Source organism: Nerophis ophidion, linkage group LG07, assembly GCF_033978795.1.
Source record: "Nerophis ophidion isolate RoL-2023_Sa linkage group LG07, RoL_Noph_v1.0, whole genome shotgun sequence".
NCBI lineage: Eukaryota > Metazoa > Chordata > Actinopteri > Syngnathiformes > Syngnathidae > Nerophis > Nerophis ophidion.
The window spans coordinates 126,854-142,131 of NC_084617.1; the positions used below are offsets into that span (position 1 = coordinate 126,854).

The following is a 15,278-nucleotide window of genomic DNA, read 5'->3' on the forward strand; positions in this document are numbered from 1 at the left end:
CGCTTATGTCGATCTGAGTTAGCTGACCCGAAACGTGTCACCTTAAACTAGTTGTAATGCAGGTTATGTTGACATCTTGCCAGCAGCTTATTTGGCAACTGCTTATGTCTTCAACCGACATGTGTCGACTCAAACAGGTTCTACTGCCTATGCTGACACACGCTTATGTCGATGTGAGTCAGCCAACCCACAACAAGTCACATTAAGTGGGTTGCACTGCAGGTTATGTTGACAGCGGTTTACGGTGTCAACTGCTTACTGATGTCATCAAACGCTTATGTCGGCTGGTCTCACACTTTCTCTGCAGGCCAGTAAATGTTCTATGGAGCAAGTGCACATGTACATCATTCATGCTGGAGGAGGGGTTGACCTTCATGTACATCATTCATGCTGGAGGAGAGGTTGACATTCATGTACATCATTCATGCTGGAGGAGAGGTTGACCTTCATGTACATCATTCATGCTGGAGGAGAGGTTGACATTCATGTACATCATTCATGCTGGAGGAGAGGTTGACCTTCATGTACATCATTCATGCTGGAGGAGAGGTTGACATTCATGTACATCATTCATGCTGGAGGAGAGGTTGACATTCATGTACATCATTCATGCTGGAGGAGAGGTTGACATTCATGTACATCATTCATGCTGGAGGAGAGGTTGACATTCATGTACATCATTCATGCTGGAGGAGAGGTTGACATTCATGTACATCATTCATGCTGGAGGAGAGGTTGACATTCATGTACATCATTCATGCTGGAGGAGAGGTTGACCTTCATGTACATCATTCATGCTGGAGGAGAGGTTGACATTCATGTACATCATTCATGCTGGAGGAGAGGTTGACATTCATGTACATCATTCATGCTGAGGAGAGGTTGACATTCATGTACATCATTCATGCTGGAGGAGAGGTTGACATTCATGTACATCATTCATGCTGGAGGAGAGGTTGACATTCATGTACATCATTCATGCTGGAGGAGAGGTTGACATTCATGTACATCATTCATGCTGGAGGAGAGGTTGACATTCATGTACATCATTCATGCTGGAGGAGAGGTTGACATTCATGTACATCATTCATGCTGGAGGAGAGGTTGACATTCATGTACATCATTCATGCTGGAGGAGAGGTTGACATTCATGTACATCATTCATGCTGGAGGAGAGGTTGACCTTCATGTACATCATTCATGCTGGAGGAGAGGTTGACATTCATGTACATCATTCATGCTGGAGGAGAGGTTGACATTCATGTACATCATTCATGCTGGAGGAGAGGTTGACATTCATGTACATCATTCATGCTGGAGGAGAGGTTGACATTCATGTACATCATTCATGCTGGAGGAGAGGTTGACCTTCATGTACATCATTCATGCTGGAGGAGAGGTTGACATTCATGTACATCATTCATGCTGGAGGAGAGGTTGACCTTCATGTACATCATTCATGCTGGAGGAGAGGTTGACATTCATGTACATCATTCATGCTGGAGGAGAGGTTGACATTCATGTACATCATTCATGCTGGAGGAGAGGTTGACATTCATGTACATCATTCATGCTGGAGGAGAGGTTGACATTCATGTACATCATTCATGCTGGAGGAGAGGTTGACATTCATGTACATCATTCATGCTGGAGGAGAGGTTGACATTCATGTACATCATTCATGCTGGAGGAGAGGTTGACATTCATGTACATCATTCATGCTGGAGGAGAGGTTGACATTCATGTACATCATTCATGCTGGAGGAGAGGTTGACATTCATGTACATCATTCATGCTGGAGGAGAGGTTGACATTCATGTACATCATTCATGCTGGAGGAGAGGTTGACCTTCATGTACATCATTCATGCTGGAGGAGAGGTTGACATTCATGTACATCATTCATGCTGGAGGAGAGGTTGACATTCATGTACATCATTCATGCTGGAGGAGAGGTTGACATTCATGTACATCATTCATGCTGGAGGAGAGGTTGACCTTCATGTACATCATTCATGCTGGAGGAGAGGTTGACATTCATGTACATCATTCATGCTGAAGGAGAGGTTGACATTCATGTACATCATTCATGCTGGAGGAGAGGTTGACATTCATGTACATCATTCATGCTGGAGGAGAGGTTGACATTCATGTACATCATTCATGTACATCATTCATGCTGGAGGAGAGGTTGACATTCATGTACATCATTCATGCTGGAGGAGAGGTTGACCTTCATGTACATCATTCATGCTGGAGGAGAGGTTGACATTCATGTACATCATTCATGCTGGAGGAGAGGTTGACATTCATGTACATCATTCATGCTGGAGGAGAGGTTGACATTCATGTACATCATTCATGCTGGAGGAGAGGTTGACATTCATGTACATCATTCATGCTGGAGGAGAGGTTGACATTCATGTACATCATTCATGCTGGAGGAGAGGTTGACATTCATGTACATCATTCATGCTGGAGGAGAGGTTGACATTCATGTACATCATTCATGCTGGAGGAGAGGTTGACATTCATGTACATCATTCATGCTGGAGGAGAGGTTGACATTCATGTACATCATTCATGCTGGAGGAGAGGTTGACATTCATGTACATCATTCATGCTGGAGGAGAGGTTGACATTCATGTACATCATTCATGCTGGAGGAGAGGTTGACATTCATGTACATCATTCATGCTGACTTAGTTATGAAAGTGAGGTTGACATTCATGTACATCATTCATGCTGACTTAGTTATGAAAGTGAGGTTGACATTCAAGTACATACCCCGTTTCCATATGAGTTGGGAGATTGTGTTCGATGTAAATATAAACAGAATACAATGATTTGCAAATCCTTTTCAAGCCATATTCAGTTGAATATGCTACAAAGACAACATATTTCATGTTCAAACTGCAAATAATCATTAACTTTAGAATTTGATGCCGGCAACACGTGACAAAGAAGTTGGGAAAGGTGGCAATAAATACTGATAAAGTTGAGGAATGCTCATCAAACACTTATTTGGAACATCCCACAGGTGTGCAGGCTAATTGGGAACAGGTGGGTGCCATGATTGGCTATAAAAGCAGCTTCCATGAAATGCTAAGTAATTCACAAACAAGGATGGGGTGAGGGTCACCACTTTGTAAGCAAATTGTCAAACAGTTTTAGAACAACATTTCTCAACGAGATATTGCAAGGAATTTAGGGATTTTACCATCTACAGTCCGTAAAATCATCAAAAGGTTCAGAGAATCTGGAGAAATCACTGCACGTAAGCCATGATATTATGGACCTTTGATCCCTCAGGCGGTACTGCATCAAAAACAGACATCAGTTTGTAAAGGATATCACCACATGGGCTCAGGAACACTTCATAAAACCACTGTCAGTAACTACAGTTGGTCGCTACATCTGTAAGTGCAAGTTAAAACTCTACTATGCAAAGCCAAACCCATTTATCAACAACACCCAGGAAAGCCGCCGGCTTCTCTGGGCCCGAGATCATCTAAGATGGACTGATGCAAAGTGGAAAAGTGTTCTGTGGTCTGATGAGTCCACATTTCAAATTATATTTGGAAACAGAGGACGTGGTGTCCTCCGGAACAAAGAGGAAAAAAATCATTCGGATTGTTACAGGCGCAAAGTTGAAAAGCCAGCATGTGTGATGGTATGGGGGTGTATTAGTGTGTTGTAGTCAGCATGTGTGATGGTATGGGGGTGTATTAGTGTGTTGTAGTCAGCATGTGTGATGGTATGGGGGTGTATTAGTGTGTTGTAGTCAGCATGTGTGATGGTATGGGGGTGTATTAGTGTGTTGTAGTCAGCATGTGTGATGGTATGGGGGTGTATTAGTGTGTTGTAGTCAGCATGTGTGATGGTATGGGGGTGTATTAGTGTGTTGTAGTCAGCATCTGTGATGGTATGGGGGTGTATTAGTGTGTTGTAGTCAGCATGTGTGATGGTATGGGGGTGTATTAGTGTGTTGTAGTCAGCATGTGTGATGGTATGGGGGTGTATTAGTGTGTTGTAGTCAGCATGTGTGATGGTATGGGGGTGTATTAGTGTGTTGTAGTCAGCATGTGTGATGGTATGGGGGTGTATTAGTGTGTTGTAGTCAGCATGTGTGATGGTATGGGGGTGTATTAGTGTGTTGTAGTCAGCATGTGTGATGGTATGGGGGTGTATTAGTGTGTTGTAGTCAGCATGTGTGATGGTATGGGGGTGTATTAGTGTGTTGTAGTCAGCATGTGTGATGGTATGGGGGTGTATTAGTGTGTTGTAGTCAGCATCTGTGATGGTATGGGGGTGTATTAGTGTGTTGTAGTCAGCATGTGTGATGGTATGGGGGTGTATTAGTGTGTTGTAGTCAGCATGTGTGATGGTATGGGGGTGTATTAGTGTGTTGTAGTCAGCATGTGTGATGGTATGGGGGTGTATTAGTGTGTTGTAGTCAGCATGTGTGATGGTATGGGGGTGTATTAGTGTGTTGTAGTCAGCATGTGTGATGGTATGGGGGTGTATTAGTGTGTTGTAGTCAGCATGTGTGATGGTATGGGGGTGTATTAGTGTGTTGTAGTCAGCATCTGTGATGGTATGGGGGTGTATTAGTGTGTTGTAGTCAGCATGTGTGATGGTATGGGGGTGTATTAGTGTGTTGTAGTCAGCATGTGTGATGGTATGGGGGTGTATTAGTGTGTTGTAGTCAGCATGTGTGATGGTATGGGGGTGTATTAGTGTGTTGTAGTCAGCATGTGTGATGGTATGGGGGTGTATTAGTGTGTTGTAGTCAGCATGTGTGATGGTATGGGGGTGTATTAGTGTGTTGTAGTCAGCATCTGTGATGGTATGGGGGTGTATTAGTGTGTTGTAGTCAGCATGTGTGATGGTATGGGGGTGTATTAGTGTGTTGTAGTCAGCATGTGTGATGGTATGGGGGTGTATTAGTGTGTTGTAGTCAGCATGTGTGATGGTATGGGGGTGTATTAGTGTGTTGTAGTCAGCATGTGTGATGGTATGGGGGTGTATTAGTGTGTTGTAGTCAGCATGTGTGATGGTATGGGGGTGTATTAGTGTGTTGTAGTCAGCATGTGTGATGGTATGGGGGTGTATTAGTGTGTTGTAGTCAGCATGTGTGATGGTATGGGGGTGTATTAGTGTGTTGTAGTCAGCATGTGTGATGGTATGGGGGTGTATTAGTGTGTTGTAGTCAGCATCTGTGATGGTATGGGGGTGTATTAGTGTGTTGTAGTCAGCATGTGTGATGGTATGGGGGTGTATTAGTGTGTTGTAGTCAGCATGTGTGATGGTATGGGGGTGTATTAGTGTGTTGTAGTCAGCATGTGTGATGGTATGGGGGTGTATTAGTGTGTTGTAGTCAGCATGTGTGATGGTATGGGGGTGTATTAGTGTGTTGTAGTCAGCATGTGTGATGGTATGGGGGTGTATTAGTGTGTTGTAGTCAGCATGTGTGATGGTATGGGGGTGTATTAGTGTGTTGTAGTCAGCATCTGTGATGGTATGGGGGTGTATTAGTGTGTTGTAGTCAGCATGTGTGATGGTATGGGGGTGTATTAGTGTGTTGTAGTCAGCATGTGTGATGGTATGGGGGTGTATTAGTGTGTTGTAGTCAGCATGTGTGATGGTATGGGGGTGTATTAGTGTGTTGTAGTCAGCATGTGTGATGGTATGGGGGTGTATTAGTGTGTTGTAGTCAGCATGTGTGATGGTATGGGGGTGTATTAGTGTGTTGTAGTCAGCATCTGTGATGGTATGGGGGTGTATTAGTGTGTTGTAGTCAGCATCTGTGATGGTATGGGGGTGTATTAGTGTGTTGTAGTCAGCATGTGTGATGGTATGGGGGTGTATTAGTGTGTTGTAGTCAGCATCTGTGATGGTATGGGGGTGTATTAGTGTGTTGTAGTCAGCATGTGTGATGGTATGGGGGTGTATTAGTGTGTTGTAGTCAGCATGTGTGATGGTATGGGGGTGTATTAGTGTGTTGTAGTCAGCATGTGTGATGGTATGGGGGTGTATTAGTGTGTTGTAGTCAGCATGTGTGATGGTATGGGGGTGTATTAGTGTGTTGTAGTCAGCATGTGTGATGGTATGGGGGTGTATTAGTGTGTTGTAGTCAGCATCTGTGATGGTATGGGGGTGTATTAGTGTGTTGTAGTCAGCATGTGTGATGGTATGGGGGTGTATTAGTGTGTTGTAGTCAGCATGTGTGATGGTATGGGGGTGTATTAGTGTGTTGTAGTCAGCATGTGTGATGGTATGGGGGTGTATTAGTGTGTTGTAGTCAGCATCTGTGATGGTATGGGGGTGTATTAGTGTGTTGTAGTCAGCATGTGTGATGGTATGGGGGTGTATTAGTGTGTTGTAGTCAGCATCTGTGATGGTATGGGGGTGTATTAGTGTGTTGTAGTCAGCATGTGTGATGGTATGGGGGTGTATTAGTGTGTTGTAGTCAGCATGTGTGATGGTATGGGGGTGTATTAGTGTGTTGTAGTCATCATGTGTGATGGTATGGGGGTGTATTAGTGTGTTGTAGTCAGCATGTGTGATGGTATGGGGGTGTATTAGTGTGTTGTAGTCAGCATGTGTGATGGTATGGGGGTGTATTAGTGTGTTGTAGTCAGCATGTGTGATGGTATGGGGGTGTATTAGTGTGTTGTAGTCAGCATCTGTGATGGTATGGGGGTGTATTAGTGTGTTGTAGTCAGCATGTGTGATGGTATGGGGGTGTATTAGTGTGTTGTAGTCAGCATCTGTGATGGTATGGGGGTGTATTAGTGTGTTGTAGTCAGCATGTGTGATGGTATGGGGGTGTATTAGTGTGTTGTAGTCAGCATGTGTGATGGTATGGGGGTGTATTAGTGTGTTGTAGTCAGCATGTGTGATGGTATGGGGGTGTATTAGTGTGTTGTAGTCAGCATGTGTGATGGTATGGGGGTGTATTAGTGTGTTGTAGTCAGCATGTGTGATGGTATGGGGGTGTATTAGTGTGTTGTAGTCAGCATCTGTGATGGTATGGGGGTGTATTAGTGTGTTGTAGTCAGCATGTGTGATGGTATGGGGGTGTATTAGTGTGTTGTAGTCAGCATGTGTGATGGTATGGGGGTGTATTAGTGTGTTGTAGTCATCATGTGTGATGGTATGGGGGTGTATTAGTGTGTTGTAGTCAGCATGTGTGATGGTATGGGGGTGTATTAGTGTGTTGTAGTCAGCATGTGTGATGGTATGGGGGTGTATTAGTGTGTTGTAGTCAGCATGTGTGATGGTATGGGGGTGTATTAGTGTGTTGTAGTCAGCATCTGTGATGGTATGGGGGTGTATTAGTGTGTTGTAGTCAGCATGTGTGATGGTATGGGGGTGTATTAGTGTGTTGTAGTCAGCATCTGTGATGGTATGGGGGTGTATTAGTGTGTTGTAGTCAGCATGTGTGATGGTATGGGGGTGTATTAGTGTGTTGTAGTCAGCATGTGTGATGGTATGGGGGTGTATTAGTGTGTTGTAGTCAGCATGTGTGATGGTATGGGGGTGTATTAGTGCCCAAGGCATGACTAACTTACACATCTGTGAAGGCACCATTAATGCTGAAAGGTCCATACAGGTTTTGGTACAACTTATGTTGTCACCCAAGCAAAGTTATCATGGACGCCCCTGCTTATTTCAGCAAGTAAAAGAGTGTGGGTACTTTCCTGGCCTGCCTGCAGTCCAGACCTGTCTCCCATGGAAAATGTGTGGTGCATTATGAAGCGTAAAATAGGACAGTGGAGACCCCGGACTGTTGAAGGACTGAAGCTCTACATAAAACAAGAATGGGAAAGAATTCCACTTTCAAAGCTTCAACAATTAGTTTCCTCAGTTCCCAAACGTTTATTGAGTGTTGTTAAAAGAAAAGGTGATGTAACACAGTGGTGAACATGCCCTTTCCCAACTACTTTGGCACGTGTTGCAGCCATGAAATTCTAAGTTAATTATTATTTGCAAAAAATAATAGTAACGTTTATCAGTTTGAACATGAAATATGTTGTCTTTGTAGCATATTCAACTGAATATGGCTTGGAAAGGATTTGCAAATCATTGTATTCTGTTTATATTTACATCTAACACAATTTCCCAACTCATATGGAAACAGGGTTTGTATTACATTCATAGTGACTTAGTTATGAAAGAGAGGTTAAGAAGGTAAATGTGTTTAATGCTAATCCAAGCATGTTTAAGAGACTTTTGTGAAGACAAGAACATAATAAGTAGATGACCTGCATTTTGTGAAGACAAGAACATAATAAGTAGACGACCTGCATTTTGTGAAGACAAGAACATAATAAGTAGATGACCTGCATTTTGTGAAGACAAGAACATAATAAGTAGATGACCTGCATTGCTGGAATCAGACATTAGTGATCAGAACCTCCACATTTTTAAATGGAGGAGAAAAAAAAAGTCCTCCTTTCTGTCCAATAGCACATGAAAGTTAGTCCAGCTTCCATCCTTCTTTTTATGCACTTTACAAACTCCAAAGCTGGCCAACTTTCTGAGACTCTTATTTTGTTAGGATGAAGAAGCGCTTTTATTGTGAAGACAGGAAGTGTGCGGTGGGTCTTTACAGTTTTGCAAGAGTCTGTTGAAATAAAAAGTGTTTGTGGCCTTCCTGCCCGCCATTTGTTCTTGATGATGATGTGGCAGCAGCGGGCATCACCTCAGGTGTTGTCAATGTCAGCCAGGTGAGCAAAGATGGATGATCATGTCCCCTCACAAGAGCCTCAGGTGTTGTCAATGTCAGCCAGGTGAGCAAAGATGGATGATCATGTCCCCTCACAAGACCCTCAGGTGTTGTCAATGTCAGCCAGGTGAGCAAAGATGGATGATCATGTCCCCTCACAAGACCCTCAGGTGTTGTCAATGTCAGCCAGGTGAGCAAAGATGGATGATCATGTCCCCTCACAAGACCCTCAGGTGTTGTCAATGTCAGCCAGGTGAGCAAAGATGGATGATCATGTCCCCTCACAAGACCCTCAGGTGTTGTCAATGTCAGTCAGGTGAGCAAAGATGGATGATCATGTCCCCTCATAAGAGCCTCAGGTGTTGTCAATGTCAGCCAGGTGAGCAAAGATGGATGATCATGTCCCCTCACAGGAGCCTCAGGTGTTGTCAATGTCAGCCAGGTGAGCAAAGATGGATGATCATGTCCCCTCACAAGACCCTCAGGTGTTGTCAATGTCAGCCAGGTGAGCAAAGATGGATGATCATGTCCCCTCACAAGACCCTCAGGTGTTGTCAATGTCAGCCAGGTGAGCAAAGATGGATGATCATGTCCCCTCACAAGACCCTCAGGTGTTGTCAATGTCAGCCAGGTGAGCAAAGATGGATGATCATGTCCCCTCACAAGACCCTCAGGTGTTGTCAATGTCAGCCAGGTGAGCAAAGATGGATGATCATGTCCCCTCACAAGACCCTCAGGTGTTGTCAATGTCAGTCAGGTGAGCAAAGATGGATGATCATGTCCCCTCATAAGAGCCTCAGGTGTTGTCAATGTCAGCCAGGTGAGCAAAGATGGATGATCATGTCCCCTCACAGGAGCCTCAGGTGTTGTCAATGTCAGCCAGGTGAGCAAAGATGGATGATCATGTCCCCTCACAAGACCCTCAGGTGTTGTCAATGTCAGCCAGGTGAGCAAAGATGGATGATCATGTCCCCTCACAAGAGCCTCAGGTGTTGTCAATGTCAGCCAGGTGAGCAAAGATGGATGATCACGTCCACATGGAGGTGTTTGCTAGCACTAGCAGCCGCTGTTCCGCCGGGCGTAGACCTGCCCCGCCAGCAGGTACTCCATCTCCTGGAAGCGCATGTTGGAGACGCTGATGGCCGACGGGCCTTTCTCCTTGAAGCCAGCTTTGAGGTAGAAGGGCACCAGGTAGTCCTCGCAGATGAGCAGAGCCCTGCGGGGCGTGGCCATGCAGCGCAGGTACTGCAGGTAGCGCCACAGCAGGATGGAGCCTTTACCTTGCTGCCGACACTGACGGTGCACCGACAGCACGTGGATGTGCACCGTGGACGTGGACGCCACATGCCGGCTCATCGCCTCCTGTGGTTTAGACAACATAAAGCAACATTCATTATCAAGGTGTCATGGCCTCCTGTGGTTTAGACAACATAAAGCAACATTCATTATCAAGGTGTCATGGCCTCCTGTGGTTTAGACAACATAAAGCAACATTCATTATCAAGGTGTCATGGCCTCCTGTGGTTTAGACAACATAAAGCAACATTCATTATCAAGGTGTCATGGCCTCCTGTAGGTTAGACAACATAAAGCAACATTCATTATCAAGGTGTCATGGCCTCCTGTGGTTTAGACAACATAAAGCAACATTCATTATCAAGGTGTCATGGCCTCCTGTAGGTTAGACAACATAAAGCAACATTCATTATCAAGGTGTCATGGCCTCCTGTGGTTTAGACAACATAAAGCAACATTCATTATCAAGGTGTCATGGCCTCCTGTGGTTTAGACAACATAAAGCAACATTCATTATCAAGGTGTCATGGCCTCCTGTGGTTTAGACAACATAAAGCAACATTCATTATCAAGGTGTCATGGCCTCCTGTGGTTTAGACAACATAAAGCAACATTCATTATCAAGGTGTCATGGCCTCCTGTGGTTTAGACAACATAAAGCAACATTCATTATCAAGGTGTCATGGCCTCCTGTGGTTTAGACAACATAAAGCAACATTCATTATCAAGGTGTCATGGCCTCCTGTGGTTTAGACAACATAAAGCAACATTCATTATCAAGGTGTCATGGCCTCCTGTGGTTTAGACAACATAAAGCAACATTCATTATCAAGGTGTCATGGCCTCCTGTAGGTTAGACAACATAAAGCAACATTCATTATCAAGGTGTCATGGCCTCCTGTGGTTTAGACAACATAAAGCAACATTCATTATCAAGGTGTCATGGCCTCCTGTAGGTTAGACAACATAAAGCAACATTCATTATCAAGGTGTCATGGCCTCCTGTGGTTTAGACAACATAAAGCAACATTCATTATCAAGGTGTCATGGCCTCCTGTGTTTAGACAACATAAAGCAACATTCATTATCAAGGTGTCATGGCCTCCTGTGGTTTAGACAACATAAAGCAACATTCATTATCAAGGTGTCATGGCCTCCTGTGGTTTAGACAACATAAAGCAACATTCATTATCAAGGTGTCATGGCCTCCTGTGGTTTAGACAACATAAAGCAACATTCATTATCAAGGTGTCATGGCCTCCTGTGGTTTAGACAACATAAAGCAACATTCATTATCAAGGTGTCATGGCCTCCTGTGGTTTAGACAACATAAAGCAACATTCATTATCAAGGTGTCATGGCCTCCTGTGGTTTAGACAACATAAAGCAACATTCATTATCAAGGTGTCATGGCCTCCTGTGGTTTAGACAACATAAAGCAACATTCATTATCAAGGTGTCATGGCCTCCTGTAGGTTAGACAACATAAAGCAACATTCATTATCAAGGTGTCATGGCCTCCTGTGGTTAGACAACATAAAGCAACATTCATTATCAAGGTGTCATGGCCTCCTGTAGGTTAGACAACATAAAGCAACATTCATTATCAAGGTGTCATGGCCTCCTGTGGTTTAGACAACATAAAGCAACATTCATTATCAAGGTGTCATGGCCTCCTGTGGTTTAGACAACATAAAGCAACATTCATTATCAAGGTGTCATGGCCTCCTGTGGTTTAGACAACATAAAGCAACATTCATTATCAAGGTGTCATGGCCTCCTGTGGTTTAGACAACATAAAGCAACATTCATTATCAAGGTGTCATGGCCTCCTGTGGTTTAGACAACATAAAGCAACATTCATTATCAAGGTGTCATGGCCTCCTGTGGTTTAGACAACATAAAGCAACATTCATTATCAAGGTGTCATGGCCTCCTGTGGTTTAGACAACATAAAGCAACATTCATTATCAAGGTGTCATGGCCTCCTGTGGTTTAGACAACATAAAGCAACATTCATTATCAAGGTGTCATGGCCTCCTGTAGGTTAGACAACATAAAGCAACATTCATTATCAAGGTGTCATGGCCTCCTGTGGTTTAGACAACATAAAGCAACATTCATTATCAAGGTGTCATGGCCTCCTGTAGGTTAGACAACATAAAGCAACATTCATTATCAAGGTGTCATGGCCTCCTGTGGTTTAGACAACATAAAGCAACATTCATTATCAAGGTGTCATGGCCTCCTGTGGTTTAGACAACATAAAGCAACATTCATTATCAAGGTGTCATGGCCTCCTGTGGTTTAGACAACATAAAGCAACATTCATTATCAAGGTGTCATGGCCTCCTGTGGTTTAGACAACATAAAGCAACATTCATTATCAAGGTGTCATGGCCTCCTGTGGTTTAGACAACATAAAGCAACATTCATTATCAAGGTGTCATGGCCTCCTGTGGTTTAGACAACATAAAGCAACATTCATTATCAAGGTGTCATGGCCTCCTGTGGTTTAGACAACATAAAGCAACATTCATTATCAAGGTGTCATGGCCTCCTGTAGGTTAGACAACATAAAGCAACATTCATTATCAAGGTGTCATGGCCTCCTGTGGTTTAGACAACATAAAGCAACATTCATTATCAAGGTGTCATGGCCTCCTGTAGGTTAGACAACATAAAGCAACATTCATTATCAAGGTGTCATGGCCTCCTGTGGTTTAGACAACATAAAGCAACATTCATTATCAAGGTGTCATGGCCTCCTGTGGTTTAGACAACATAAAGCAACATTCATTATCAAGGTGTCATGGCCTCCTGTGGTTTAGACAACATAAAGCAACATTCATTATCAAGGTGTCATGGCCTCCTGTGGTTTAGACAACATAAAGCAACATTCATTATCAAGGTGTCATGGCCTCCTGTGGTTTAGACAACATAAAGCAACATTCATTATCAAGGTGTCATGGCCTCCTGTGGTTTAGACAACATAAAGCAACATTCATTATCAAGGTGTCATGGCCTCCTGTGGTTTAGACAACATAAAGCAACATTCATTATCAAGGTGTCATGGCCTCCTGTGGTTTAGACAACATAAAGCAACATTCATTATCAAGGTGTCATGGCCTCCTGTAGGTTAGACAACATAAAGCAACATTCATTATCAAGGTGTCATGGCCTCCTGTGGTTTAGACAACATAAAGCAACATTCATTATCAAGGTGTCATGGCCTCCTGTAGGTTTAGACAACATAAAGCAACATTCATTATCAAGGTGTCATGGCCTCCTGTGGTTTAGACAACATAAAGCAACATTCATTATCAAGGTGTCATGGCCTCCTGTGGTTTAGACAACATAAAGCAACATTCATTATCAAGGTGTCATGGCCTCCTGTGGTTTAGACAACATAAAGCAACATTCATTATCAAGGTGTCATGGCCTCCTGTGGTTTAGACAACATAAAGCAACATTCATTATCAAGGTGTCATGGCCTCCTGTGGTTTAGACAACATAAAGCAACATTCATTATCAAGGTGTCATGGCCTCCTGTGGTTTAGACAACATAAAGCAACATTCATTATCAAGGTGTCATGGCCTCCTGTGGTTTAGACAACATAAAGCAACATTCATTATCAAGGTGTCATGGCCTCCTGTGGTTTAGACAACATAAAGCAACATTCATTATCAAGGTGTCATGGCCTCCTGTGGTTTAGACAACATAAAGCAACATTCATTATCAAGGTGTCATGGCCTCCTGTGGTTTAGACAACATAAAGCAACATTCATTATCAAGGTGTCATGGCCTCCTGTAGGTTAGACAACATAAAGCAACATTCATTATCAAGGTGTCATGGCCTCCTGTGGTTTAGACAACATAAAGCAACATTCATTATCAAGGTGTCATGGCCTCCTGTGGTTTAGACAACATAAAGCAACATTCATTATCAAGGTGTCATGGCCTCCTGTGGTTTAGACAACATAAAGCAACATTCATTATCAAGGTGTCATGGCCTCCTGTAGGTTAGACAACATAAAGCAACATTCATTATCAAGGTGTCATGGCCTCCTGTGGTTTAGACAACATAAAGCAACATTCATTATCAAGGTGTCATGGCCTCCTGTAGGTTAGACAACATAAAGCAACATTCATTATCAAGGTGTCATGGCCTCCTGTGGTTTAGACAACATAAAGCAACATTCATTATCAAGGTGTCATGGCCTCCTGTGGTTTAGACAACATAAAGCAACATTCATTATCAAGGTGTCATGGCCTCCTGTGGTTTAGACAACATAAAGCAACATTCATTATCAAGGTGTCATGGCCTCCTGTGGTTTAGACAACATAAAGCAACATTCATTATCAAGGTGTCATGGCCTCCTGTGGTTAGACAACATAAAGCAACATTCATTATCAAGGTGTCATGGCCTCCTGTGGTTTAGACAACATAAAGCAACATTCATTATCAAGGTGTCATGGCCTCCTGTAGGTTTAGACAACATAAAGCAACATTCATTATCAAGGTGTCATGGCCTCCTGTAGGTTTAGACAACATAAAGCAACATTCATTATCAAGGTGTCATGGCCTCCTGTGGTTAGACAACATAAAGCAACATTCATTATCAAGGTGTCATGGCCTCCTGTGGTTTAGACAACATAAAGCAACATTCATTATCAAGGTGTCATGGCCTCCTGTGGTTTAGACAACATAAAGCAACATTCATTATCAAGGTGTCATGGCCTCCTGTGGTTTAGACAACATAAAGCAACATTCATTATCAAGGTGTCATGGCCTCCTGTGGTTTAGACAACATAAAGCAACATTCATTATCAAGGTGTCATGGCCTCCTGTGGTTTAGACAACATAAAGCAACATTCATTATCAAGGTGTCATGGCCTCCTGTGGTTTAGACAACATAAAGCAACATTCATTATCAAGGTGTCATGGCCTCCTGTGGTTTAGACAACATAAAGCAACATTCATTATCAAGGTGTCATGGCCTCCTGTGGTTTAGACAACATAAAGCAACATTCATTATCAAGGTGTCATGGCCTCCTGTGGTTTAGACAACATAAAGCAACATTCATTATCAAGGTGTCATGGCCTCCTGTGGTTTAGACAACATAAAGCAACATTCATTATCAAGGTGTCATGGCCTCCTGTGGTTTAGACAACATAAGCAACATTCATTATCAAGGTGTCATGGCCTCCTGTGGTTTAGACAACATAAAGTAACATTCATTATCA

At 43.2% G+C, this 15,278-nt stretch overlaps 1 pseudogene; it reads right to left on the minus strand.

Moving 5' to 3' along the window:
- Positions 1-7,697: 7,697 nt before the first annotated feature.
- Positions 7,698-15,278, minus strand: part of LOC133555748 (serotonin N-acetyltransferase-like) — a 446,295-nt pseudogene continuing 438,714 nt past the window's right edge.